Consider the following 27,597-nt stretch of genomic DNA (forward strand, 5'->3'; position numbering starts at 1 on the left):
TCCAGTGGCAACCCGTCATTCAGGGCAGGTGGGGCAGAGCTCAAGCTCTTAGCAAATGTTATTTTGGCATTAATACTTGTCACATATCAGTTTGCAAACAATGTAAAAATAGTATATATCATTGAGTTAATAAGTCTGCATACAAACATGGTCTCTTTTTTGTTTTCTTCAGTAAGGCAGCTCCAAAATGCAGGTGTTTCAGCCTAGCTCAGTGCTTTCTGTGGTGGTGGGGCAAGCCAGCAGAAAATATGGAGTGTTGCACTGTGATTGGCTCAGTGTTCTGTCACTCATGGGGACACTGCGTCACTGCCAAGTGTAAGAGGAGACATTGAACATTCTAGCCCTTCGGCTGCTGCAATAGTTTCGACAGAGGACACCGAGCGGACACCTGGTAAATGTAGTCTCTTATGGTCAATTTTCCAATGATATGCCTACAAATACGTCACAATGCTGCAAACACCTTGGGGAAACGACAGAAAGTGTAGGCTCTCTCCTTGCGCATTCACAGCCATATAAGGAGACATTGGAACACAGCGCCTCAAAAATCTGGCTCACTTCCTGTATGAAATGTCATCTTGGTTTCGCCTGTAGCATTAGTTCTGTGGCACTCACAGACAATATCTTTGCAGTTTTGGAAACGTCAGAGTGTTTTCTTTCCAAAGCTGTCAATTATATGCATAGTCGAGCATCTTTTCGTGACAAAATATCTTTTTAAAACGGGAACGTTTTTTATCCAAAAATGAAATACTGCCCCCAGGTTCAAGAGGTTAATCCTTGTCATATGAAGAGAAATAATGAAGAGAAATTATCGATAAAACGTATCGGTGCTCATCGGCCACTGGACATAAATAAGTTGTAAATCGCAACTTCAATGAGTGGTTCGGAAGGAATCAGTGATAGTGGCTGTGTAGTCCCAAATATGGGATTAATGGGCTCTTTTCCAAGTTTAAAATTATTAACTTGCAACATTGGCCATGCAGTCAGTAAAGCATGATTTGTGCCGTGCTCAAAACAACTGTTAACTTGGAGGACCGCCACGCCACCTTCCTGTTCATATGAGCCAAGCACAGCAATGTGAGTCCAAAAATGTATTGTATGCTGGTTCATAAATGATGTAATACTGTATGCCAGGGAGATATGTATACTGTAGCTAAGAAAGTAATACTAAGTGTATGTTGGGTAGTAAGAAGTTAGTAGCCCATGTGCCTCACCCTAATAATTTGGTCTATTTTACCGTCTTCATTTCGCCTACTGTTCTACTGTAGCCTGTTTTAGAGAAATGTAATCATTGAATATTGTAAGAGCTTTCATTGTCTGCTTTATATGCCCCCGTTATTTATCTTATGGTTCGAACTTGGTGTACAGAGCGAGAGCACGTTAAGAACGGCCCATGTTCTGAATTCTGTCACTTTAAATTTCAAAAGTGCTAAACAAATAGTGATATTGACTAATGTTACGTCCATCCTAGCTCGCTCATTGTCTTAATCGAAATAACGGATTGCCTCTTATCCGCTTGTCGTGCCCTTATATCATAGTTTGTACAACTCAATTGTCATGAGAAACCACATTTGCTTAAGCAAGTCAGCCATATCAGCTATGTTTTTTTAAAAGGCAGTAAATGAGGCTGAATAAACTGTTTCGATGCCAGACAAGGTTCCGCTGAAAGCCAGGTGTAGCAGTGGTAAGGTGGTGAGACAGCTTTATGTAGGCCCTAACAGTTTGTGGGCACTGTTTGTCACTGCTATAGTGCAATTAATGTATCGTTTAGTGTTGTCTTGTGTAGTGCCTTTGTTGGCATGCATTCCACTTTGTATTTTTTCTGCCCCACCAAGATTTACATGCTAAAATTGCCACTGGCAATGTCCAAGGAACGTGACTTGGGTGCGAGGAAGATGGCACTTGCTTGGCTTGGAAGCGGATGAACACTTCTTCGCGAGTCTGTAGGTGTTCCATAAGGTCCTGTTGAAAACCAACACATCATCAAGGTAGATGAGACACACTTTCCAGTGTAGGCCACAGAGTAGAAGCTCCATTTATCTCTGAAAAGTGGGAGGAGAATTTGTTAGGTCCATCGCGTTGAAGAGGAAAATAACACATATTTCCTGTTCAGAATCAACTCTGTTGCGTAATTTTGGTATATCTAATCTGGAGTGGGTTTCCCAAAGCCTTCGTAGCTAAAGTTCACATTCTCTCTCTAAACAACACAGACTCACACCACTCTGAACAGCAATGGTTTCATTTTACAGATTTCATGCATAGATGCAGCAATAAAATGAACACATTCGCTCATTAACTTGCTTTCTCTGTTAAATCTAACAAACTCTGCTGTAAATGAAACAAACGACATCAAATGTCACCATCAAATTGCAAAGGACCTAGCCTAGCTATACATACGTATACTAACTGCCTTGGCAGTGGTGGAAAAAGTACCCAATTGTCATCCTTGAGTAAAAGTATAGATACCTTAAGGAAAGTTACTCAAGTTAATGTAAAAGTAACCCAGTAAAATACTACTTGAGTAAAAGTGTAAAAGTATTTGGTCCTAAATATACTTAGGAATCAGAAGTAAATGTAATTGGTCAAATATATTTAAGTATCAAAAGTCAGTCAAAGTATAAATCATTGCAAATTCCTTCTATTAAGCAAAGCAGGTGGCACCATTTTCTTGTTTTTAACATTTATGGATAGCCAGGGGCACACTCCAATGCTCAGACATCGTTTACAAAAGATGCATGTGTTTAGTGAGTTTGTCAGATCAGAGGCAAAAGGGATGACCATGTGTTGTCTTGATAAGTGTGTGAATTGGACCATTTTCCTGTCCTGCTAAGCATTCAACATTTAGGCTGTTTTTTGGCGTGTCAGGTAAAATGTATGGAGTAAAAGTACATTATTTTCTTTTGGAATGTAGTGAAGTAAAAGTAAAAGTTGTCAAAAATATAAATAGTAGAGTACAGATACTCCAAAAAAGTAGTACTTTAAAGTATTTTTACTTATGTACTTTACACCACTGTGCCTTGGTCGGTGGAATAGATGAGACTGAAATACTGTATTAGACGACCGACATTTCTATCAAACACCGTAATTTCCCATACTTTGTATGTTTTGCATCGCGTACTACAAATTGTTCGTCACTTGACTGACATTTAGAAAATCCTTTCCTATATCAGATGATGTTCTGATGAATCAACACAGCTGGAGACCAAATGCACATTCAACAAACATGGGGAATTGTTGAGATATTGTTAAGGAACCACGTTAATTACAATGAATGCAAGTAAATTGTGTAATTTAACTGTTAAATCAATTACTGTAAAGGCATAGTTCAAGATTTTCTGCTCCCATAGACGTCCAGTCATTGCTTTAACGCTAGTTAGTAATCACTCCAAAAACTACCTTCAACTTCCTTCAAACTGCACACGGAGACATATAAATGGTAACCATGAATTCATCTGACTCTGGGTAAGTAGAAAAATGGGCTTAGTTGTCATCTTAAACTATCCATTAATAGCATTGGGGCGGCAGGTAGCCTTGTGGTTAGAGCGTTGGGCCAGTAACCAAAAGGCTGCTGCATCAAATCCTTCGAGCTGACAATCTTTCACTCTACCCCTGAACAAGGCAGTTAACTCACTGTTCCTCAGTAGGCTGTCATTGTTAATAAGAATTTGTTCTTACCTGACTTGCCAGGTTGAATAAATAATAAAAAAATTAACAAGTTCTACATTATAGGACATCCCTCCCGGCATCCTAATTTATGGAGGACACTTTTATACAGTATATCAATATGCCTCACATATGCAATTTACAATATAAGGCAAACAGTCTTATCTGTCCCACATGAAAACAATACTATGGAATAAATACTAATACTGTAGTTTTTTTTGCGTACTTTACTGTAGTATTCACTGTAATATTAATAAAAGATAAACTAGAGGAGCTGTCATTTACCTGTTCGTGAGCCACTTCCTCTGCATAGCTAACTGTTCGTGAGCCACTTCCTCTGCATAGCTAACTGTTCGTGAGCCACTTCCTCTGCATAGCTAACTGTTCGTGGATCAAACAATCCGTTCAATGTTTTCATTCAGGCTGTTTTATTTCTTTATCTATGGCTAAGCTGAACCTCGGCAAGACGGAGCTGCTCTTCCTCCCGGGGAAGGACTGCCCGTTCCATGATCTCACCATCACGGTTGACAACTCCATTGTGTCCTCCTCCCAGAGCGCCAAGAAACTTGGCGTGATCCTGGACAACACCCTGTCGTTCTCAACCAACATCAAGGCGGTGGCCCGTTCCTGTAGGTTCATGCTCTACAACATCCGCAGAGTACGACCCTGCCTCACACAGGAAGCGGCGCAGGTCCTAATCCAGGCACTTGTCATCTCCCGTCTGGATTACTGCAACTCGCTGTTGGCTGGGCTCCCTGCCTGTGCCATTAAACCCCTTCAACTCATCCAGAACGCCGCAGCCCGTCTGGTGTTCAACCTTCCCAAGTTCTCTCACGTCACCCCGCTCCTCCGTTCTCTCCACTGGCTTCCAGTTGAAGCTCGCATCCGCAACAAGACCATGGTGCTTGCCTACGGAGCTGTGAGGGGAACGGCACCTCAGTACCTCCAGGCTCTGATCAGGCCCTACACCCAAACAAGGGCACTGCGTTCATCCACCTCTGGCCTGCTCGCCTCCCTACCACTGAGGAAGTACAGCTCCCGCTCAGCCCAGTCAAAACTGTTCGCTGCGCTGGCCCCCCAATGGTGGAACAAACTCCCTCACGACGCCAGGACAGCGGAGTCAATCACCACCTTCCGGAGACACCTGAAACCCCACCTCTTTAAGGAATACCTAGGATAGGATAAGTAATCCCTCTCACCCCCCCCCTTTAAGATTTAGATGCACTATTGTAAAGTCACTGTTCCACTGGATGTCATAAGGTGAATGCACCAATTTGTAAGTCGCTCTGGATAAGAGCGTCTGCTAAATGACTTAAATGTAATGTAAATGGAATTAAACATATACATTTTTACAATCTAAAACCGTGAACATGGAGAGCATTAACTGCTTAAAGTGATTAAATAGTCCTGCATATATCTGATCAGTATAAGTGGAGTCCAATGCACTGGTAAAAACACAACATCACCGTGCTGACAATTTTTTATATTTTTTTTAAATACATTAGACGTATCATCAATACATGACCATAAATAACTAGGCTATGAAGAAAGCCATCTTCTGGAAACAATTGGATGTTATATTAACCATTAATTTCAATAACTGTTCATCTACACCTCTTGGTTATGAAGCATGTGGCAAATATAATATGATTTGATTTGATTTGATTTGAAATATATTAGACATAAAATGAATACATAATCATAAATAACTAGCATGGAAACCACATTTAACAACTGATCCGGTTGGCAAGGTGTTTGAAAAGTCAGCTAAACCCCTAGGTGTATACTTTTAAACTGTCTGAGTGCAAAATGAATCATCCACGAACCAGGATTTTCAGTTACCAAACTGGGTGACAAGGAGACTCATTTAACAAAGAGTATCAGGACAATATTACTTTGAACATTTTTTGCATAAAAACATTACAGAATGTAATTATTGTGTGTGTGTTTCTGGCTGTGTGCGTCCATGTGTACATAAGTATTTTCTTTGCTAGAGGTAGAGATGTTGACTTGGTTTTCCCCTGTTCCTGTCTTGTTTTCTGGGAGAAATAGGGTTGTGGCAGCAATGCCAAGCCTTCAGCAGACAGTTCCAATGCTTGACCAGGCTCCTTTAAAGCTTTTGATTTTGTTTCTGTCAGGTGTTGTAGCTCAGGGGCATCTATGCAGAGGAAGGACATACTCTTCAACATCTCTAACTCTTCATGCAGCTGTTTTCTGCTCATGGTCAATGATGACTCACTGGAAGGTCTCTGAAAGAAACAAGTAAACAAGCATTTTATAGAATTGCATAAACTCACTCTGCCTCCAGCCAAATGTCACCCCAAAAGATGATTAACGATAATACTGTTAGCCCAACATTGTATTCATTATTAATAAATGTTTCAAACCAAACCGTTTACAAATCGCCCCCGAGGTTCAGCTAATGAAAATGCACGCACAGGTTTGTTAACTGTTTATTCTTTATAGTTGCAAAACAAGTACTCTAACCTATGGTCTTGGTATGGTGTTCTCATAGTTGTTGTTGCGGTCAAGAGGATGTCAATGTCAATGGCAGTCTCATCGTCGCTTACCTCTCTGTTGACTGTCACTTTTCCTTGTGGACAAAGAGGAGGGTGTCATCATATTGCTCGTTGTCTGATTTGGATATCCTCTGCCTGCCTGACCGGTATATGTGATGTCCGATATCAGAAACACAGGGGATAGTATGCCCTGTCCATCGGGAACAGCGTTGGACATCCTGGTCTTGATGTAGAGCCTGTGTGGCTTGAATTTATACAGCATCTAACATTCCCGCTCTCACCAGTTTGTCAATCCACTGTATTATTTGTGGGTGTGCGGTCTAAGCCATCCCTGAAAGGCTTCCAACTGCGTGCATGGTATGTTCTCTGGCCACAGGCAGGGTGATGTTAAACCTGTTCCACTCCCACTTCTTTTCCCCGTGCTGTCGTTTAGAAGACTTCAGCCTGACTTTAGCCAAGTCAATGCATTTGGTTGTTGTCACTGCATAATCAGGGAACCTAGAGTGCCTTCAGAGAGTATTCACCTTGACATTTTCCACATTTTGAAATGTTACAGCCTGAATTTAAAATGTATTAAATAGAGATTTTGTGTCACTGATCTACACACAATACACCATAATGTTGAAGTGGATTTGCTTTTATAAGTGTTTAATTCTTGATGCACCCATCCCGTTAGCGGGATCATTTTAAGTAAACCACCGCTGAATTGCAGAGAGCCAAATTCAAATTAAATTAAAAATATTTAATTTTCATGAAATCACAAGTGCAATATAGCAAAACACAGCTTAGCTTTTTGTTAATCCACCTGGCGTGTCAGATTTCAATAAAGCTTTTCGGCGAAAGCATAACAAGCGTTTATGTAAGCACATCTCTATCAGTAGACAAAATATTACAAACAGCTAGCAGCCAAGTAGATTGGTCACGAAAGTCAGAAAAGCAATAACTTAAATCGCTTACCTTTGATGATCTTCGGATGTTTGCACTCACGAGACTCCCAGTTACACAAATGTTCCTTGTTCCATAAAGATTATTTTTATATCCAAAATACATCCATTTGGTTGGCGCGTTATGTTCAGAAATCCACAGGCTCGAGCGGTCACGACATCGCAGACTAAAATTCCAAATAGTATCCGTAATGTTCGTAGAAACATTTCAAACATTTTTTATAATCAATCCTCAGGTTGTTTTTACAATATACAATCGATAATATATCAACCGGGAATGTAGCTTCTTCAATAGTAGAGAGAGAGAAAATGGCTGCACCAAGCTGTGGCGCATACAAAACGCTGCTGGCACCCAGCAATACAATGACGTGATGTGATCTTTCTCATTCACTCATTTTTCAAAATAAAAGCCTGAAAATATGTCTAAAGACTGTTCACACCATGGGGAGTCATAGGAAAAGGAATCTGGTTGATATCCCTTTAAATGGAGCGAAAGCAGGCTATGGAACATGGAACTTTCAAAATAGAGGCCACTTCCTGGTTTTCGCCTGCAATATCAGTTATGTTATACTCACAGACAATATTTTGACAGTTTTGGAAACTTTAGAGTGTTTTATATCATAATCTGACATTTTGTGTGCATATTCTAGATTATGGGCCTGAGACAGGCAGTTTAATATGGGTACGTTTTTCATCCAAACGTCAAAATACTGCCCCCTACACTCAAGAGGTAAAAAATGCATAAAAATGGAAAGATTAAATATCTTGAGTCAATACGTATTCAAACCTTTTGTTATGGCAAGCCTAAATAAATTCAGGAGTAAAAATGTGCTTAACATAATAAATAAGTTTCATGGACTCACTCCGTGTGAAATAATAATGTTTAACATGATTTGTTGAATTATTGCCCCATCTCTGTACCCCACATATACAATTATCTGTAAGGTCCCTCAGTTGAGCAGTGAATTTGAAGCACAGATTCAACCACTAAGACGAGGGAGGTTTTCCAATAGTTCGCAAAGAAGGGCACCTATCGGTAGATTTAAAAATATATATATATATATATTGAATATCTCTTTGAGGATGGTGCAGTTATTAATTATACCCAGTCACTACAAAGATACAGGCACCTTTCTTAAATTAGCCGGAGAGGAAGGAAACCACACAGGGATTACAACATGAGGTTACAGAGTTGAATAGCTGTGATAGGATATACTGTAGCTGAGGATGGATCAACAACACTGTAGTTACTCCACAATACTAACATAAATTACAGTGGAAAGAAAGCCTGTACAGAATATAAATATTCCAAAACACGCCTCCTGTTTGCATAAAGGCACTAAAGTAATAGGGGATAATGAGGAAGATGGGCGACACCTGGAGGGGTGTGGAGACAAGCACAAAGACAGGTAAAACAGATCAGGGTGTGACACCTAGTTCAAGTTTGGACTTAAATCGGCTTAAAAATGTATGGCAAGACTTGAAAATGGCTGTTTATCAATGATCAACAACCAACTTGGTAGAGCTTGAAGATCTTTTAAAGATAATGGTCAAATATTGTGCAATCCAGGTGTGCAAAACTCTTAGACACTTACCCAGAATGACTCCCAGCATTAATTGCTGCCAGAGGTGATTCTAACATGTACTGACTCAGGGGGTCTAATTATGATGCAATCGCAATAGGACTACACACTACCCTTTCCCATCTGGAAAAATGGAACACCAATGTGATAATGCTGTTCATTGACTACAGCTCAGCGTTCAACACCATAGTCCCCACAAAGTTCATCACTAAACTAAGGACCCTGGGACTAAACACATCCATCTGAAACTGGATCCTGGACTTCCTAACGGGCCGCCCCCCAGGTGGTAAGGGTAGGCAACAACACATCTGCCACCTTGATCCTCCCTGTCCACCCACGACTGCGTGGCCAAACACGACTCCAACACCATCATTAAGTTTGCTGATGACACAACAATGGTAAGCCTGATCTGCGACAACGATGAGACAGCCTATAGGGAGAAGGTCAGAGACCTGGTAGTGTGGTGCCAGGACAACAACCTCTCCATCAATGTGATCAAGACAAAGGAGCTTATCGTGGACTACAGGAAAAGGCAGGCCGAACAGGCCTCATTACCATCAATGGGGCTGTAGTGGAGAGGGTTGAGAGTTTCAAGTTCCTTGGTGTCCACATCACCAACGAACTATCATGGTCCAAACACACCAAGACAGTCATGAAGAGGGCACGACAACAACTTTTACCCCTCAGGAGACTGAAAAGATTTAGCATGGGTCCCCAGATCCTCAAAAAGCTATGTAGCTGGACCAGCGAGAGCATGGTCGGTTACATCACTGCCTGGTGTGGCAACTGCTCGGCCTCTGACCGTAAGGCGCCACAGAGGGTAGTGCGTACTGCCCAGTACATCACTGGGGCCAAGCTTCCTGCCATCCAGGACCTATATACGAGGCGGTGTCAGAGGAAGGCACATAAAATTGTCAAAGACTGCAGTCACCCAAGCCCAAGGCTGTTCTCTCTGCTACCGCACGGCAAGCGGTACCAGAGCACCAAGTCTAGGAACAAAAGGCTCCTTAACCTGTTAAGTCGACCCTCTACTTTTTTGAACATTCTGTTAAAAATCGCGCAACATTTCAGCGCCCTGCTACTCATGCCAGGAATATAGTATATGCATATTATTAGTATGTGTGGATAGCAAACACTCTGACGTTTCTAAAACTGGGTAAATCACGGCTGTGACTTTAACAGAGCATGAGTTTCATCGAATAGCGCAGGAAAACCTGATCACTGAAAATGGAAATAAATATCCTTGCGCTTACCTCCAGGAATTGTTCAAAGTGAACCGAATTACATGAGACCGAGGTTTCAGCGCCTACAGCTACCACACGTTGTCTAGAGTCTTGTCATTTGATTCGCAATTGATTCTTGGTCTAACCGGTTCAAGGGAACTCCTTCCCTCCATTCTCCGACCGGATGTTTTGGTCGAGCTCTCTCGGCCATGTTTTTTTTCAGATGACACCTATAGAAGTTACATCGCCTCCTGATTAATTTTATCGCTTATTAACGTGTAATAATACCTAAAGTTGCATTACAAAAGTATTTCGAAGTGTTTTGTGAAAGTTTATCGTCAACTTTTTGAATTTTAAAAAATGACGTTACGTTATGAAACACTCTTTTTTTTCCGTTTATCATACAGTCTACATAGAACGATATCTAGGCTATATATGGACCGATTTAATCGAAAAAAAGACCCAATAGTGATTATGGGACATCTAGGAGTGCCAACAAAGAAGATGGTCAAAGGTAATGAATGTTTTATATTTTATTGTGCGGTTTGTGTAGCGCCGAATATGCTAATTATTTTGTTTACGTCCCCTGCGGGTCTTTTGTGGTGTTACATGCTATCAGATAATAGCTACTCATGCTTTCGCCGAAAAGCATTTTAAAAATCTGACTTGTTGCCTGGATTCACAACGAGTGTAGCTTTAATTCAATACCCTGCATGTGTATTTTAATGAACGTTTGAGTTTTAACTAATACTATTAGCATTTAGCGTAGCGCATTTGCATTTCCAGAGCTCTAGATGGGACGCCTGCGTGACAGGTAGGAGCAAGTGGTTAATAACAGCTTCTACCCCCAAGCCATAAGACTGCTGAACAATTAATCAAATGGCCACCCGGACTATTTACATTGACACCCCTCCCCCTCCAGTCTCTTGACAACAAGGTTGATGAAATCCGAGCAAGGGTAGCATTCCAGAGGGACATCAGAGACTGTAACGTTCTTTGCTTCACGGAAACATGACTCACTGGAGAGACTCTATCGGAGTCGATGCAGCCAGCTGGTTTCTCCACGCATCGCGCCGACAGAAACAAACATCTTTCTGTTAAGAAGAGGGGCGGGGGCGTATGCTTCATGGTTAACGTGACGTGGTGTTGCCACAACAACATACAGGAACTCAAGTCCTTCTGTTCACCTGATTTAGAATTCCTCACAATCAAATGTCGACCGCATTATCTACCAAGGGAATTCTCTTCGATAATAATCACAGCCGTATATATTCCCCCCCAAGCAGACACATCGATGGCTCTGAACAAACTTTATTTGACTCTTTGCAAACTGGAATCCATATATCCGGAGGCTGCATTCATTGTAGGTGGGGATTTTAACAAGGCTAATCTGAAAACAAGACTCCCTAAATTTTATCAGCATATCGATTGCGCAACCAGGGCTGGAAAAACCTTGGATCATTGCTATTCCAACTTCCGCGACGCAAATAAGGCCCTGCCCCGCTCTCCTTTCGGAAAAGCTGACCACGACTCCATTTTGTTGATCCCTGCCTACAGACAGAAACTAAAACAAGAAGCTCCCGCGCTGAGGTCTGTTCAACGCTGGTCCGACCAATCTGATTCCACACTCCAAGACTGCTTCCATCACGTGGACTGGGATATGTTCCGTATTGCGTCAGACAACAAAATGGACGAATACGCTGATTCGGTGAGCAAGTTCATTAGAACGTGCGTTGAAGATGTCATTCCCATAGCAACGATTAAAACATTCCCAAACCAGAAACCGTGGATTGATGGCAGCATTCGCGTGAAACTGAAAGCGCAAACCACTGCTTTTAATCAGGGCAAGGTGACTGGAAACATGACTGAATACAAACAGTGTAACTATTCCCTCCGCAAGGCAATCAAACAAGCTAAGCGTCAGTATAGAGACAAAGTAGAATCTCAATTCAACGGCTCAGACACAAGAGGTATGTGGCAGGGTCTACAGTCAATCACGGATTACAAAAAGAAAACCAGCCCCGTCACGGACCAGGATGTCTTGCTCCCAGGCAGACTAAATAACTTTTTTGCCCGCTTTGAGGACAATACAGTGCCACTGACACGTTCCCGCAACTAAAACATGCGGACTCTCCTTCACTGCAGCCGACGTGAGGAAAACATTTAAACGTGTCAACCCTCGCAAGGCTGCAGGCCCAGACGGCATCCCCAGCCGTGCCCTCAGAGCATGCGCAGACCAGCTGGCTGGTGTGTTTACGGACATATTCAATCAATCCCTATCCCAGTCTGTTGTTCCCACATGCTTCAAGAGGGCCACCATTGTTCCTGTTTCCAGGAAAGCTAAGGTAACTGAGCTAAACTCCAGGAAAATAACCTCACACTCAACGTCAACAAAACTAAGGAGATGATTGTGGACTTCCGTCATCATGAAGTGCTTTGAGAGACTAGTCAAGGACCATATCACCTCCACCCTACCTGACACCCTAGACCCACTCCAATTTGCTTATCGCCCAAATAGGTCCACAGACGATGCAATCTCAACCACACTGCACACTGCCCTAACCCATCTGGACAAGAGGATTACCTATGTGAGAAAGCTGTTCATCGACTACAGCTCGGCATTTAACACCATAGTGCCCTCCAAGCTCGTCATCAAGCTCGAGACCCTGGGTCTCGAACCCGCCCTGTGCAACTGGGTACTGGACTTCCTGACGGGCCGCCCCCAGGTGGTGAGGGTAGGCAACAACATCTCCACCCCGCTGATCCTCAACACTGGGGCCCCACAAGGGTGCGTTCTGAGCCCTCTCCTGTACTCCCTGTTCACCCACGACTGCGTGGCCACGCACGCCTCCAACTCAATCATCAAGTTTGCGGACGACACAACAGTGGTAGGCTTGATTACCAACAACGACGAGACGGCCTACAGGGAGGAGGTGAGGGCCCTCGGAGTGTGGTGTCAGGAAAATAACCTCACACTCAACGTCAACAAAACTAAGGAGATGATTGTGGACTTCAGGAAACAGCAGAGGGAACACCCCCCTATCCACATCGATGGAACAGTAGTGGAGAGGGTAGTAAGTTTTAAGTTCCTCGGCGTACACATCACAGACAAACTGAATTGGTCCACCCACAGAGACAGCATCGTGAAGAAGGCGCAGCAGCGCCTCTTCAACCTCAGGAGGCTGAAGAAATTTGGCTTGTCACCAAAAGCACTCACAAACTTCTACAGATGCACAATCGAGAGCATCCTATCGTGCTGTATCACCGCCTGGTACGGCAACTGCTCCGCCCACAACCGTAAGACTCTCCAGAAGGTAGTGAGGTCTGCACAACGCATCACCGGGGGCAAACTACCTGCCCTCCAGGACACCTACACCACCCGATGTCACAGGAAGGCCATACAGATCATCAAGGACAACAACCACTCGAGCCACTGCCTGTTCACCCCGCTATCATCCAGAAGGCGAGGTCAGTACAGGTGCATCAAAGCTGGGACCGAGAGTCTGAAAAACTGCTTCTATCTCAAGGCCATCAGACTGCCACTAACATTGAGTGGCTGCTTCCAACACACTGACTCAACTCCAGCCACTTTAATAATGGGAATTGATGGGAAATGATGTATAATATACAGTGCCTTGCGAAAGTATTCGGCCCCCTTGAACTTTGCGACCTTTTGCCACATTTCAGGCTTCAAACATAAAGATATAAAACTGTATTTTTTTGTGAAGAATCAACAACAAGTGGGACACAATCATGAAGTGGAACGACATTTATTGGATATTTCAAACTTTTTTAACATTTCAAAAACTGAAAAATTGTCAGTGCAGAATTATTCAGGCCCCTTAAGTTAATACTTTGTAGCGCCACCTTTTGCTGCGATTACAGCTGTAAGTCGCTTGGGGTATGTCTCTATCAGTTTTGCACATCGAGAGACTGAAATGTTTTCCTATTCCTCCTTGCAAAACAGCTCGAGCTCAGTGAGGTTGGATGGAGAGCATTTGTGAGAGCATGGATGGAGAGCATTTCCACAGATTCTCGATTGGATTCAGGTCTGGACTTTGACTTGGCCATTCTAACACCTGGATATGTTTATTTTTTAACCATTCCATTGTAGATTTTGCTTTATGTTTTGGATCATTGTCTTGTTGGAAGACAAATCTCCGTCCCAGTCTCAGGTCTTTTGCAGACTCCATCAGATTTTCTTGCAGAATGGTCCTGTATTTGGCTCCATCCATCTTCCCATCAATTTTAACCATCTTCCCTGTCCCTGCTGAAGAAAAGCAGGCCCAAACCATGATGCTGCCACCACCATGTTTGACAGTGGGGATGGTGTGTTCAGGGTGATGAGCTGTGTTGCTTTTACGGCAAACATAACGTTTTGCATTGTTGCCAAAATGTTCAATTTTGGTTTCATCTGACCAGAGCACCTTCTTCCACATGTTTGGTGTGTCTCCCAGGTGGCTTGTGCGGGCTGTGCTTTGGCCAAAGTGGGTGGGGTTATATCCTTCCTGTTTGGCCCTGTCCGGGGAGTCCTCGAATGGGGCCACAGTGTCTCCTGAACCCTCCTGTCTCAGCCTCCAGTATTTATGCTGCAGTAGTTTGTGTCGGGGGGCTAGGGTCAGTTTGTTATATCTGGAGTACTTCTCCTGTCCTATTCGGTGTCCTGTGTGAATCTAAGTGTGCGTTCTCTAATTCTCTCCTTCTTTCTTTCTCACTCTCGGAGGACCTGAGCCCTAGGACCATGCCACAGGACTACCTGACATGATGGCTCCTCGCTGTCCCCAGTCCACCTGGCCATGCTGCTGCTCCAGTTTCAACTGACCTGAGCCCTAGGACCATGCCCCAGGACTACCTGACATGATGACTCCTTGCTGTCCTCAGTCCACCTGGCCATGCTGCTGCTCCAGTTTCAACTGTTCTGCTTTACTATTATTTGACCATGCTGGTCATTTATGAACATTTGAACATCTTGGCCATGTTCTGTTATAATCTCCACCCGGCACAGCCAGAAGAGGACTGGCCACCCCACATATGCTCTCTCTAATTCTCTCTTTCTTTCTCTCTCTCTCTCTCTCTCTGATGACCTGAGCCCAAGGACCGTGCCCCAGGACGACCTGACATGATGACTCCTTGCTGTCCCCAGTCCACCTGACTGTGCTGCTGCTCCAGTTTCAACTGTTCTGCCTCGTTATTATTCGACCATGCTGGTCATTTATGAACATTTGAACATCTTGGCCATGTTCTGTTATAATCTCCACCCGGCACAGCCAGAAGAGGACTGGCCACCCCACATAGCCTGGTTCCTCTCCAGGTTTCTTCCTAGGTTTTGGCCTTTCTAGGGAGTTTTTCCTAGCCACCGTGCTTCTACACCTGCATTGCTTGCTGTTTGGGGTTTTAGGCTGGGTTTCTCTACAGCACTTTGAGATATCAGCTGATGTACGAAGGGCTATATAAATAAAATTTGATTGAATTTGATTGATTGCTTGTGGCAAACTTTAAATGACACATTTTATGGATATCTTTAAGAAATGGCTTTCTTCTTGCCACTCTTCCATAAAGGCCAGATTTGTGCAATATACGACTGATTGTTGTCCTATGGACAGAGTCTCCCACCTCAGCTGTAGATCTCTGCAATTCATCCAGAGTGATCATGGGCCTCTTGGCTGCATCTCTGATCAGTCTTCTCCTTGTATGAGCTGAAAGTTTAGAGGGACGGCCAGGTCTTGGTAGATTTGCAGTGGTCTGATACTCCTTCCATTTCAATATTATCGCTTGCACAGTGCTCCTTGGGATGTTTAAAGCTTGGGAAATCTTTTTGTATCCAAATCCGGCTTTAAATTTCTTCACAACATTATCTCGGACCTGCCTGGTGTGTTCCTTGTTCTTCATGATGCTCTCTGCGCTTTTAACGGACCTCTGAGACTATCACAGTGCAGGTGCATTTATACGGAGACTTGATTACACACAGATGGATTGTATTTATCATCATTAGTCATTTAGGTCAACATTGGATCATTCAGAGATCGTCACTGAACTTCTGGAGAGAGTTTGCTGCACTGAAAGTAAAGGGGCTGAATAATTTTGCACGCCCAATTTTTCCGTTTTTGATTTGTTAAAAAAGTTTGAAATATCCAATAAATGTCGTTCCACTTCATGATTGTGTCCCACTTGTTGTTGATTCTTCACAAAAAAATACAGTTTTATATCTTTATGTTTGAAGCCTGAAATGTGGCAAAAGGTCGCAAAGTTCAAGGGGGCCGAATACTTTCGCAAGGCACTGTATCACTAGCCACTTTAAACAATGCTACCTAATATAATGTTTACATACCCTACATTATTCATCTCATATGTATACGTATATACTGTACTCTATATCATCTACTGCATCCTTATGTAATACATGTATCACTAGCCACTTTAACTATGCCACTTTGTTTACATACTCATCTCATATGTATATACTGCACTCAATACAATCTACTGTATCTTGCCTATCCCGCTCTGTACCATCACTCATTCATATATCTTTATGTACATATTCTTTATCTCCTTACACTTGTGTCTATAAGGTAGTAGTTTTGGAATTGTTAGCTGGATTACTTGTTGGTTATTACTGCATTGTCGGAACTAGAAGCACAAGCATTTCGCTACACTCACATTAACATCTGCTAACCATGTGTATGTGACAAATACAATTTGATTTGATTTGTTTTTTCATTGATGCTATGCAGTCTAATATCTATACATCACTTTTCTCAAAGCTACATATACAAATGACCTTGACTAACCTGTATACCCGCACATTGACTCGGTACCGGTACCCCCTGTATATAGCCTTGTTATTGTTATTTTTTACTTCAGTTTATTTAGTAAATATTTTCTTACATTTTTCTTGAACTGCATTGTTGGTTAAGGGCTTGTGAGTAAGCTAATGAGGCACGATTTTGACAGGCATAGAAAATGTGCTCACTCGTCAAGACAATGTTGTTCAGAGGAGCTAGCCAACAACACAGATACAGTAATACAAACACTTCAAACTGAAGCTGTAAAGACTGCAAATTAGCTGCGTTTCGTTTGACCTGATTCATTTGACCCAATTCAGGAAACTAGGTGTATGTCGCAAGTCACAACTTCACAGTAGAGCCGTTGAAACGTAAATACATTTTTTTCAAAATGTGTTTTTTGGCAGAACTCCCTTCTCAAACATGTGAACTTTCATGTGCCTTAATATCCAACTTGTATGCCATCTGTAAATACGAAAACAATTGTTAAATTACAAGCCTAGTTGGTTTAGCCACAGAAAAAGTGAGCAACCTTCCCGCTAGCCATGATTGGCTGAGATAATGAGTAGGCTGGACATGCCAAGAGTTGAGTTTGGATTGGTCTACCATATAGCATGCGTCTGTCTATTGGAGCTGGTCAGTATGTTTAGGTAATCATGTCGAACATGGATTTAAAAAAAATGTATAGCATAGTAAAACGGCATAATCCTAATGTTAAAGTTAAAGTGTACTGTTAGCTAGCTAATGTTAGCTGGTGGTCTCGCTAGCTAACGTTATGTGTATGCTCTCCACTTTCTGGAGGACCGAGTTTTACATCTTCAAACTAAGTTTTACATCTTCAAACTAAGGACAACCTTGCATGGCATCAGACAGGAGACACGTCAAACCATGATGTATACGGGAAAGACAGTCTAGCTAGCTAAATTTTCAGATATTACACATTTCTAATTTTGACAGAAAATGGATTCATTTCAAGTGTACTGTTAACTAACTAACGTTAGCTGGCTAGGTCGCTAGCTAATGTTATGTGTATGATCTTATTCTTCGTATGTCAGACACATTTAATTGACTAGTTATAGACATAGAACCTGGTTGGTTAGCTACCTGCAGATTCATGCTGGGTAGTAATGTCATGATTTGTGATTATGGTCCATTGTTTAGTTAGCTAGCTAAATGTCACTGCAACTGTTGATAGTCCCTCTAGCTGGTAAATTCGCTCTGGCTATCTACTCCGATTTTAGACCAAGGGTAAGATAGTCTAGCTAGGTACATTTTCAGATGTTAAATGTTTCTATTTTGACAAAGTATTTTCACTTAAAGTAAATGTACTGTCAGCTAGCTAGCTACATTAGCTGGCTGGCTTGCTAACTAACGTTACGTCATGCGTTGGGATTCATTGTTTACCTAGCTAGCTATCTAGCTACATTTCTTTCGAAATACTCTCGTCGTAGTGTGCCAGAGCGCAGAATGACTGATTTATTTTTGAACTCTCAACACCCGTTGAATATGTCCAGTGTCAGTAAATATCGGCAACAAAGCATAATTCAATTGTTGCCAGCAGCAAAGTTACAGTTACCAACACTCTGGATAACATGAAAACAGCCTAACCAGCTCTGCTAAGGTGAGTAACATGGTCAGAGTGGGGTGTTCTCTCATTATGTGTCTGGAAGTAACTAGCCAATTTTAGCCAGTTAGCTTGGGTGCTTGACTGTAGTTGTGAGGTCACAGCTTTCGGAACAATCCTACTTATTGGCCAGAGCGTCCAGTGTGCACGAAACAAAAGTGAGCTGTTCTCTCACTATTAGATGTGTGGAAGTTGCTGGCAAGTTAGTACAGAACACTCGGCCCAACCCTTAAAGAGATGGGTTGGGCTAAGGCTTAAGTGGGTGTGAACAATGCTGAATGGGTGTAGACAAAGAAGGGTTCTCCAATAGTAGAACCAAAACATTGAAAGACGGTTTTCTCAAAAGTGAGTTTACAAGTTGATCAACTTTCAATGCAGAATTACTTTCCCATTGTTTCCTCAAATGCAGTGTATGATATACCATTTTGTAGCTGTGAGTAAATAGGCATTTTAATATCATAGATTCAGCCGGTAGCAACTTGTGGAATAGACACCGGCTGGAATGTGGTTTTAACCAATCAGGATTAGACCCACCCGTTGTATAATACTTACCTAATCAATGCAAAAAACACTGACAGAGTATTTTGTGTATATCGATGACAAAAAATGACAATGGAATCCATTTTAATCCCACTTTGTAACACAAACAAATGTGGAAAATGTCAAGGGGTGTGAATACTTTCTGAAGGCACTGTACATACAGTATCTGTTAGACAGATATGGTTTATTCACAGCCCTTGTTCTTTGAATCTTGTAGCTTTTCTTTTTCTCCCCCTTGTTTACTCAGCAAGGTGTGTGCTCAATGATTTTCCGTAATCTTTTGACCCACAAGCATGTATGGAACAACACTATAGTTGATCTTGGGATTGTCGCTTTTGGAGAACTGGATATTTATTTTGAAGAGAGTTGTCTTGTCTATGTGGTTAGGGTTGAAACTGAAAGATGAGTTTTCCTTTTGTACAGTTCCAACACACTGTGCACACTTTCCTCACTCGCAACATGGCTGTTGATGTACAGATCACCTTAAGTGTGTCCCTCCAGCAAAGAATCAAAGTCATTGAGATTGTCCATTCTGAAAGGTAAACAAAAGAGAGCTTTATTAGGTAAATTCTCATATCAAAACATTTCATACATTTTGTTCTGAATAATTGGTAACCATTTCATAAAAGCAATAGCAGTTTCTATCTCATATACCATGACCTCTCAGGCCTTATTGCTGACTACTTCAATCGATAGAAAGGTCAATAAAACTTGTATAGAACAGCTTCTAAACATAAAACCATGTGTGAAATCATGTGGTAGTTTGATCTGCTACAGAAGATGCTGGCTCACTCTGACAACTGCAAGCTCTCCTTTTCCTCCAAGATTCCACTGCTGGTTAAATCCAACTTCAAATACAAGACAAAGACAGAGAAAGGTGATGATTAATTCAATGCATAAATATCAGTAAATCACAATACTTAATGTAGCTACTGTGAATCACAATAATACAGAAATATTGTTTAATTCATCAATCATTCTTGATAAGCAGGTATGATTGTAAAGCCAAGAGGACTGCACTAGTAATAAATTGCACTGAGGTGTAAATTCTGGAGCCTCATGAATCATCATAGAAATATATATATAATAACTTCCATGGCACTGCTATACGGTATAGATTGACCCACAGTAGGCCTACTGTTAAGGCAATGTACAAACAGAGACTGTAAGAATGAGGTAAAACCCAGTTCTCTTGTTGTAATTCCACTTGACAGCACAAGGTGGCATTAGATGCACATCAAGATGTATAAATGCAGGATGATTTGAGAAAATAAATTGTGCCATTCATTAGGTCTTGTTTTAGCCAACAGTGTAGTTCTAGTGATAATGCTAGCTACCTTGCTACAGGCTTTACTATTAACTACAATTATATCAAATGATTCAGACCAGCTTTACCTGGCACATAGCAATACAAACCTAGAAACTACTGCCGCGTCAGTGAGTGTTCTTTCAATGTCAAGATTCTCATGTTGCAATCAACAGGTACTCCTTGAATATCTGTCCTACAAACATACATTTGGTATTGTTTGAAAGATACAAGTCTCCCCTTTAGTCTGCTGTGTTTCCTACAGTAGCAGATATAGCCATAATACATCAGGTGCATCATCTGACATGCATGACTACAATTCAAATGAGCATCAATCTTTTATCCATCGTTTTGTGCTTACCATATTGATCTCCTCCTTACCTGCTTGTTCCAAGTATTGGCATATTGTTTGTTTCCTCCTGTGGATACAGGAGTGTGGACAAAATAAGTGACTGATGATAGACAATTGCTTATGACACTATTGACAATTTAAGCTGTCACTTGGACTTTCATTGCTTTGAGATGCTAATTATAATAAATAGCTATGTGGCTCTGAGCTAGCTAGATCATTTTGAGGTAGCTAGAGAATAAACCTCAGCTAGAGCTAGCTATTTGTGTAAAACAAATATTTAGACTGATAACTTGCCAACTAGTTTCGGTGGCAAGGGGTAGCTTCAAATATTCCAGTGTTAATGTTAGCTGACTTGGCTAGCTAGCTAAGCAGGATAGATAGCTAGCACTACTGTTACTACTAGCTAAGTTGGTTGGCTAGTAATCGGATTTACAGCAGCTAGCTAAACTCACCCCATTCCGTACAAATATGTGCAACCGGAACATTCAAACGATTCTACAAAGAAAACTAATGGGACTGTAGCGACTGTGTTGACGCCGATATCTGCGGTTTGAACTACGTTTCTATTCAAGTGTTGATCGACATGGTAATGGCTCTATAGTATTGGATATTTTTTTTTTTTAACTGACCCTCCGTTACATAACGTAACGTACAGCACGCATAAAGCAACTATTTCTGTGTTACAATCTCTCTCCACCAGGTGTAGCACTTCTCTCATCCTTTAAAAACAAGAAAGGGCCAGTGACGGGGTTAAGGGGGGATACCTAGTCATATTTTGCATTGTCACTGCAAGCGATCATCATTCTCAAAGCCGCTGTTTACTTCTGATGATCAGTTTAGCACTGCCCTAAAAACCCAATTCAAATGTGACACAAACCTTCAAATAGGTATGTAATGACACATTATATAAACTCTTTATAGTGTTTTATTTACTTTTTAGAGGCAATAAGGTGATAAGTTGGACAGATCGAATGAAAAAAAGCAATTTTCCCACACATCTCTCCTTCTCACTATCACGCATTAGTTTCGCTTCCACCACCCGCCATTTTTAAAAAGACCCGACAGGGCTCATTTCCTTCTTGAATCATGCAGAGACGGGCAGCGTGGGGGTCATGTAATTGATTTTGTTGCAAAGGGGAGAAATTGTGCTTTACAATGGTATTGACATTACAGTTGATCTGGAAGTATTATGTTCTCGGGGCGCTAAAATAAGGTAAATTGAACGGACCAAGGCGATGTCCAATAGTGAGTGAGTTTACTCTTATTTTGTAGCTAACGTATGTCAAATGTATGGTATAGTGTAGCTAGCTAATACTTTTCTCAAACATTTTGTTAGCTAGCTACTTAGAAAACTCACACTGGCAAGCAAGCTGAGACAACAATTTTCCTCAGTGCTGCTATTCTAAGCAACCTCAGTTTCAGCTGTCTTTCGACTGTCTTCATCATTTCGGGGCAGGTCATCTGATCAGACCGACAGATCACATGGTCAGGCCAGCTGTGTCAACTTAGCTCTACCCATGTAGGAGCACTCCATGCATTAAAACATACCAGAATCCTATCTGCACAAGAGGACATGATCATCATCAGTATCATGACAAGGGCTCCAATGAACTATTGAAGACTGCTAGCTGAAGAGTGGATCAGACTTTTATAACTTCTATTAGCAAACACAAATAACAACCACTTTTCTCACAAATGAAAATCTTGCAACTAATCTCTGATCAGTGTTATGCATTTTTACAGTTAAAACCTGTTAGGGATAGGGAAGAATACTGCCCCCTTTGGAGGAAGTGCGTGCCCATAGTAAACTGAAAAAAAATCTGTCCAAAATTGCTAACATATGCATATAATAAATATTATTGGATAGAAAACACTCTAAAGCTTCTAAAACCGTTTGAAATATGTCTGTAAGTATAGCAGAACTCACAGGGCAGCCATTCTCCCAAACGATTTCTCTCATCAGGAAAGTTGGGCCAACTTTGACGTCATCGCCCCCACCCTTCCCAACCAGCTACGGATCTGGGATCAGTTTCTTTGTCTTCGGCGAGATGTCTTCTTTCAATAGGGCGTTTCATTGTGAAAATCCCGCGATCTTTCACCCTTTGGCGGGCAAAAACCTTGGTGTCACGCGAAAATACATGCACTCTCATTCCCGCGTTGCGCCTGGAGTGCCCTTTGTTCCAGGAATCACGACACGATGTCAGTTTGTCTGTTCGAGTTGAGAAGTTGAGAGTTTTGCACGTTTAGAACATCCTAAAGCTTAATTCTGCACTTAGTTTGACCAGTTTAGTCGACATATAATATGTAATTTTGAAGTTTTGATACGCAACCCCTGGAATTTTGGCTGCATTTCAGCCGGAGTTTGACGCGTTTGCTAACACAAAGACACATAAATTGAAACCAAACAATGTTTTGGGTAAGTACGACTTCTTCCACTACAATATGATCGAAGACCATCAAAGGTAAGGGAATATTTATGTGGTAATTTTGTGTTTCTGTTGACTCCAACATAGCGGAGAAATATTGCTAATGTCTGAGCGCCGTCTCAGATGATTGAAAAATGAACGATTTCTCTAACGTTAAAAAGAAATGTGACAAAGCGATTGCATTAAGGAGTGTATCTTTCTAACTATATGTAGAACATGTATATTTAGTCAAAGTTTATGTGTATTGCTGTTATTTGGCGTTATCTGGCGGAGTTATCATAATTTCTCCGGACATTTTTGTAGCATTTTTTGAACATGGCGTCAATGTAAACAGATATTTATGGATATAAATTGCATATTATTGAAAAAAACATAAATGTACTGTGTAACATGTCCTATTACTGTCATCTGATGAAGATTTTCAAAAGGTTAGTGAATTATTTTTCTTTTAATCCTGAGTTTGTGATTGCATCTTTTGTTCGACAAAATGGCTATATATTAGCTCTGTATTTGGTGGTGGTTTGAGTTGGGAGTGTGTGGGGGGGGGTGACCTTGGGGAACCTGTAGCATGAACAAGTTTTAAAGTAGTTTCTGCTTGTGTGCGTATTTGTTTGTGTGTGTATCCGTGCTTGGTTTTCCGAAAGACTACCCACACATGATAAGAATTACCTTTGTTAGTTGAGCCCTGTGAATGGTCAAGTGTAAAAAGGAACACCGGATCAGAGGACAGACAGGACAGAGGGACAAACATGTTGGACTCTTGCAGTGGCAGTGCGTGGGTAAAATCACTGAGGAAGCCAAGCTAGGAAAAAAGCCATGTTACAAATGTTGAGATAATTGCCTTGTTTGCTCTATAACCTATTCGTTCATATGCCACCGTGATATACAATAAGGCAGAGACAAGTAAAAGACAGTCACAGTGGTGGAATAAATTCCACCGCACATACACTACTGTTCAAAAGTTGTTGAGTCACTTAGAAATGTCCTTGTTTTTGAAAGAAAATATCATTTGTCTATTAAAAGTTCATCAAAATGATCAGCAATACAGTGTAGACATTGTTAATGTTGTAAATGACTATTGTGGCTGGAAACGGCTCATATTTTATGGAAAATCTACATAGACGTACAGAGGCCAAGTTTATCATTTTAAAAGGCTAATTGATCATTAGAAAACCCTTTTGCAATTATGTTAGCACAGCTGAAAACTGTTCTGATTAAAGCAGCAATAAAACTGTCCTTCTTTAGACTAGTTGAGTATCTGGAGTATCAGCATTTGTGGGTTCAATTACAGTCTCTTGTTCTGAGAAATGAAGGCTATTCCTGTGTGAGAAATTTCCAAGAAACTGACGATCTCGTACAACGCTGTGTACAACTCTTCACAGAACAGCGCAAACAGGCTCTAACCAGAATAGAAAGAGTGGTGCACAACTGAGCAAGAGGACAAGTACAGTAGAGTGTCTAGTTTGAGTAACAGACGCCTCACAAGTCCTCAACTGGTAGCGTCATTAAATAGTACCCCTGCAAAACACCAGTCTCAATGTCAACAGTGAAGAGGCGTCTCCGGGATGCTGGCCTTCTAGGCAGAATTGCAAAGAAAGGCCATATCTCAGACTGGCCAATAAAAATAAAATATTAACATGGGCAAAAGAACAGACACTGGACAGAGGAACTCTGCTTAGAAGGCCAGCATTTCCGGAGTCACCTCTTCACTGTTGACGTTGAGACTGGTGTCACTACAGCCAGAATGGTGGTCAAACCATCAGAAAGGGGAAGATCAGTAACAAAGTCAATGGATAGATGGGACAAAGGTTGCTGAGGCACGGGAAGCGGCAGGAGCTTTCCTGCTGGAGCATTCCGGGGGGACTTGACTTGAGCACACACAGAACAGGAGTTGACATACCGTGTAACATCCTGCACTAAGGTGGGCCACCAGTATTTCTCAGTGATGGAATGAATGGTGAGAGAAATACCTGGATGTCCAGCGATGACAGCTGTGTGTGCCCAGGTCAGCAGCCGATCCCTTTTCCCTGTGGGAACGTAGATGCGGGTGGGTGGACAATTCTGGGGTGCGGGCTCCCTCTCTAGAGCCTGGCGGATGTCCACATCTACGTCCAAAACCACTGGACCCACGACTCGGGAGGACGGGATTATGGGTACCCTCTGGACAGGGGCCTGTCCCGAATTGTAGATACAGGACAGGGCATTGGCCTTGATGTTCGTAGAACCTGGTCATAATGAAGTCAAACCTGGTGAAGAAGAGGGCCCACCTGGTTAGGCGCGGATTCAGTCTCCTCACTGTCCGTATGTACTCAAGGTTCTGATGGTCGGTGAGGATGATGAATGGTTCCTTGGCACCCTCCAACCAGTGTCTCCATTCCCCTAATGTTAACTTCACTGCCATAATTCCTCTCTGTGAGGGACAGTTTCTTGAAGAAAGCACAAGAATACAATTTTAGTGGGTCCCCCTACAAGACTGCCTCCACACCCACCTCTGATGCATCTACCTCAACCCCAAAATGTAGTGTGGGATCTGGGTGTTTTAGCAAGGGGGTGGAGGTGAAACACCCCTTGAGGAGACGAAAGGCCTCGTCAGCTGCTGGAGACCAAACCAACCTACGAGGCCCAATCTTGAGGAGGGAGGTGAGAGGGGTGGTGATGGCGCTGAAGTTCCTGATGAAGTGGCGGTAAAAGTTGGCAAGCCCCAAAAACCATTGTAACCTTTTGATGGTGGTTAGGACGGGCCATGACCTTACCGCATCTACCTTCTTGTCCTCCATCCTCACTCCCTGCGGGCTGATTTGGTAGCCCAAGAACGAGACAGCCCTTTGGTGGATTTGGCACTTCTCCGCCTTGACGAACAAGAGGTGTTCCAGGACTGCTCAAACGTAAGTAATGTGATCCTCCAGGTTGGTCGATGTACATAATCACCTGACGTCCGAGCATGTCCCTGAACACCTCGTTGACAAATTCCTGGAACACTGACGGAGCATTGGCTAAGCCAAAGGACATAAGCAAGTACTCATAGTGACGAGACATTGTGCTGAACGCCTACTTCCACTCATCCCCCGTCCTGGATGTGAATGAGTGTGTAGGCACTCCACAGATCCAGTTTGGTGAAGAACCAGCCCCCAAGGAGCTGCTTGATAGTTACAAAATGGTGTATCATACACTACAGTTTTGGTACTACTATTGGAAAGCTCTGCTTTGTCTTCAGCATTGTTTACACCCTTAAGCTTTAGCCCCACCCATCTCTTTAAGGTTTGATCTTAGAGTTCTGTACTAACTTCAGCAGTCAAGCACCCAAGCTAACTTGTTAGCTACTTCTAGACGCAAATGACAGAACAGCTCACTGAACACACTCACCCTAGCAGAGCTGGTTAGGCTCTAATCTTATCCAGAGCATTGGTGACTGCAACTGTGCTGTCAGATTGTCCGTTCGTAAATTCGAAACTTTTTAGCTTTCGGAGCGTTCAGGGCGCTGGCCGGCGAGTAGGATTGATCCGAATGTATTGAAATCACAACAGCACCCAAGCTAACTGGCTAACATTGGCTAGCATGCTCCACACACATAATGAGAGAACATCCCACTCTGACCATTTACCTTGCCCTATTAGAGCTGGTTAGGCTGTTTTCATGTTATCCAGAGCATTGGTGACTGTAACTGTGCTGCTGTAAACAATTTAATTATGCTTTTTTTGCCAACTTTTAATAACACTGGCCATATTCAACGGGTGTTGAGTGCTCTTCAATTCATCAGTTATTCTGCACTTTGTCACACTCAGACGAGAGTAGATAGCCAGACTGAATTTACCTATCGCAACTGAAATGGTTACTTGCATAGTGGAGTCTTTTGTTAGGTAAACAATGAACCATAATCCCAACTCATAGCGTTACTACCCTGTATGAATCTGCAGATAGATAACCAATCAGGTTCAATGTTAGCTAGCTAACATTAGGCTATAGCTAGCTAAGCAAATGGCTTTGAGATACGAATAATAATGTAATGCACGTAATGTTAGCAAGTGAGCCAGCCAGCTAATGTTAGCTAACTAGCTAGGTGAACAATGAACCATAATCACAACTCATGACATTACTCCCCTGCATGAGTCTGCAGGTAGCTAACCAACCAGGTTCAATGTTAGCTAGCTATTGTAACCGACACTGTACCAGTACCTTTCTGCTTTGTGTTCTGGTGAGGTGTAGGAGGAAGACAAGCCTCTGGACACAATTCTGCATTGTTGTCTCGCTTTTAATGACTGTATGGAATGGATAGAAATACAAGGCAAAGGTTAATACTGCCATCTGGACTCCCATACACAAGTCTATTTGCCTCTCCTCATCACGCTCTGGGCAAACTCACATCTACAAAAAATGCATTGTACAAAATGTACATGTTCATATTTTCAAAAGACTCACATTTAATTTGATAAATATTGTACACCAATAATTTCCTAATGAGTGCTACCTGAGGTATACTAATGAGGCAACAATGCCATTTTTGACATGACCGGACAGGTCATAATGAACGACGGCTAACTGGGCAAATTAAACATGAAATACAAAATGTTCACATTTCACAACATACCTGCATGGAATGGACACAAATACAAGGCAAAGGTTGATGCTGCCATCTGGACT

Source organism: Oncorhynchus gorbuscha, linkage group LG01 (genome assembly GCF_021184085.1).
Source record: "Oncorhynchus gorbuscha isolate QuinsamMale2020 ecotype Even-year linkage group LG01, OgorEven_v1.0, whole genome shotgun sequence".
Lineage (NCBI taxonomy): Eukaryota > Metazoa > Chordata > Actinopteri > Salmoniformes > Salmonidae > Oncorhynchus > Oncorhynchus gorbuscha.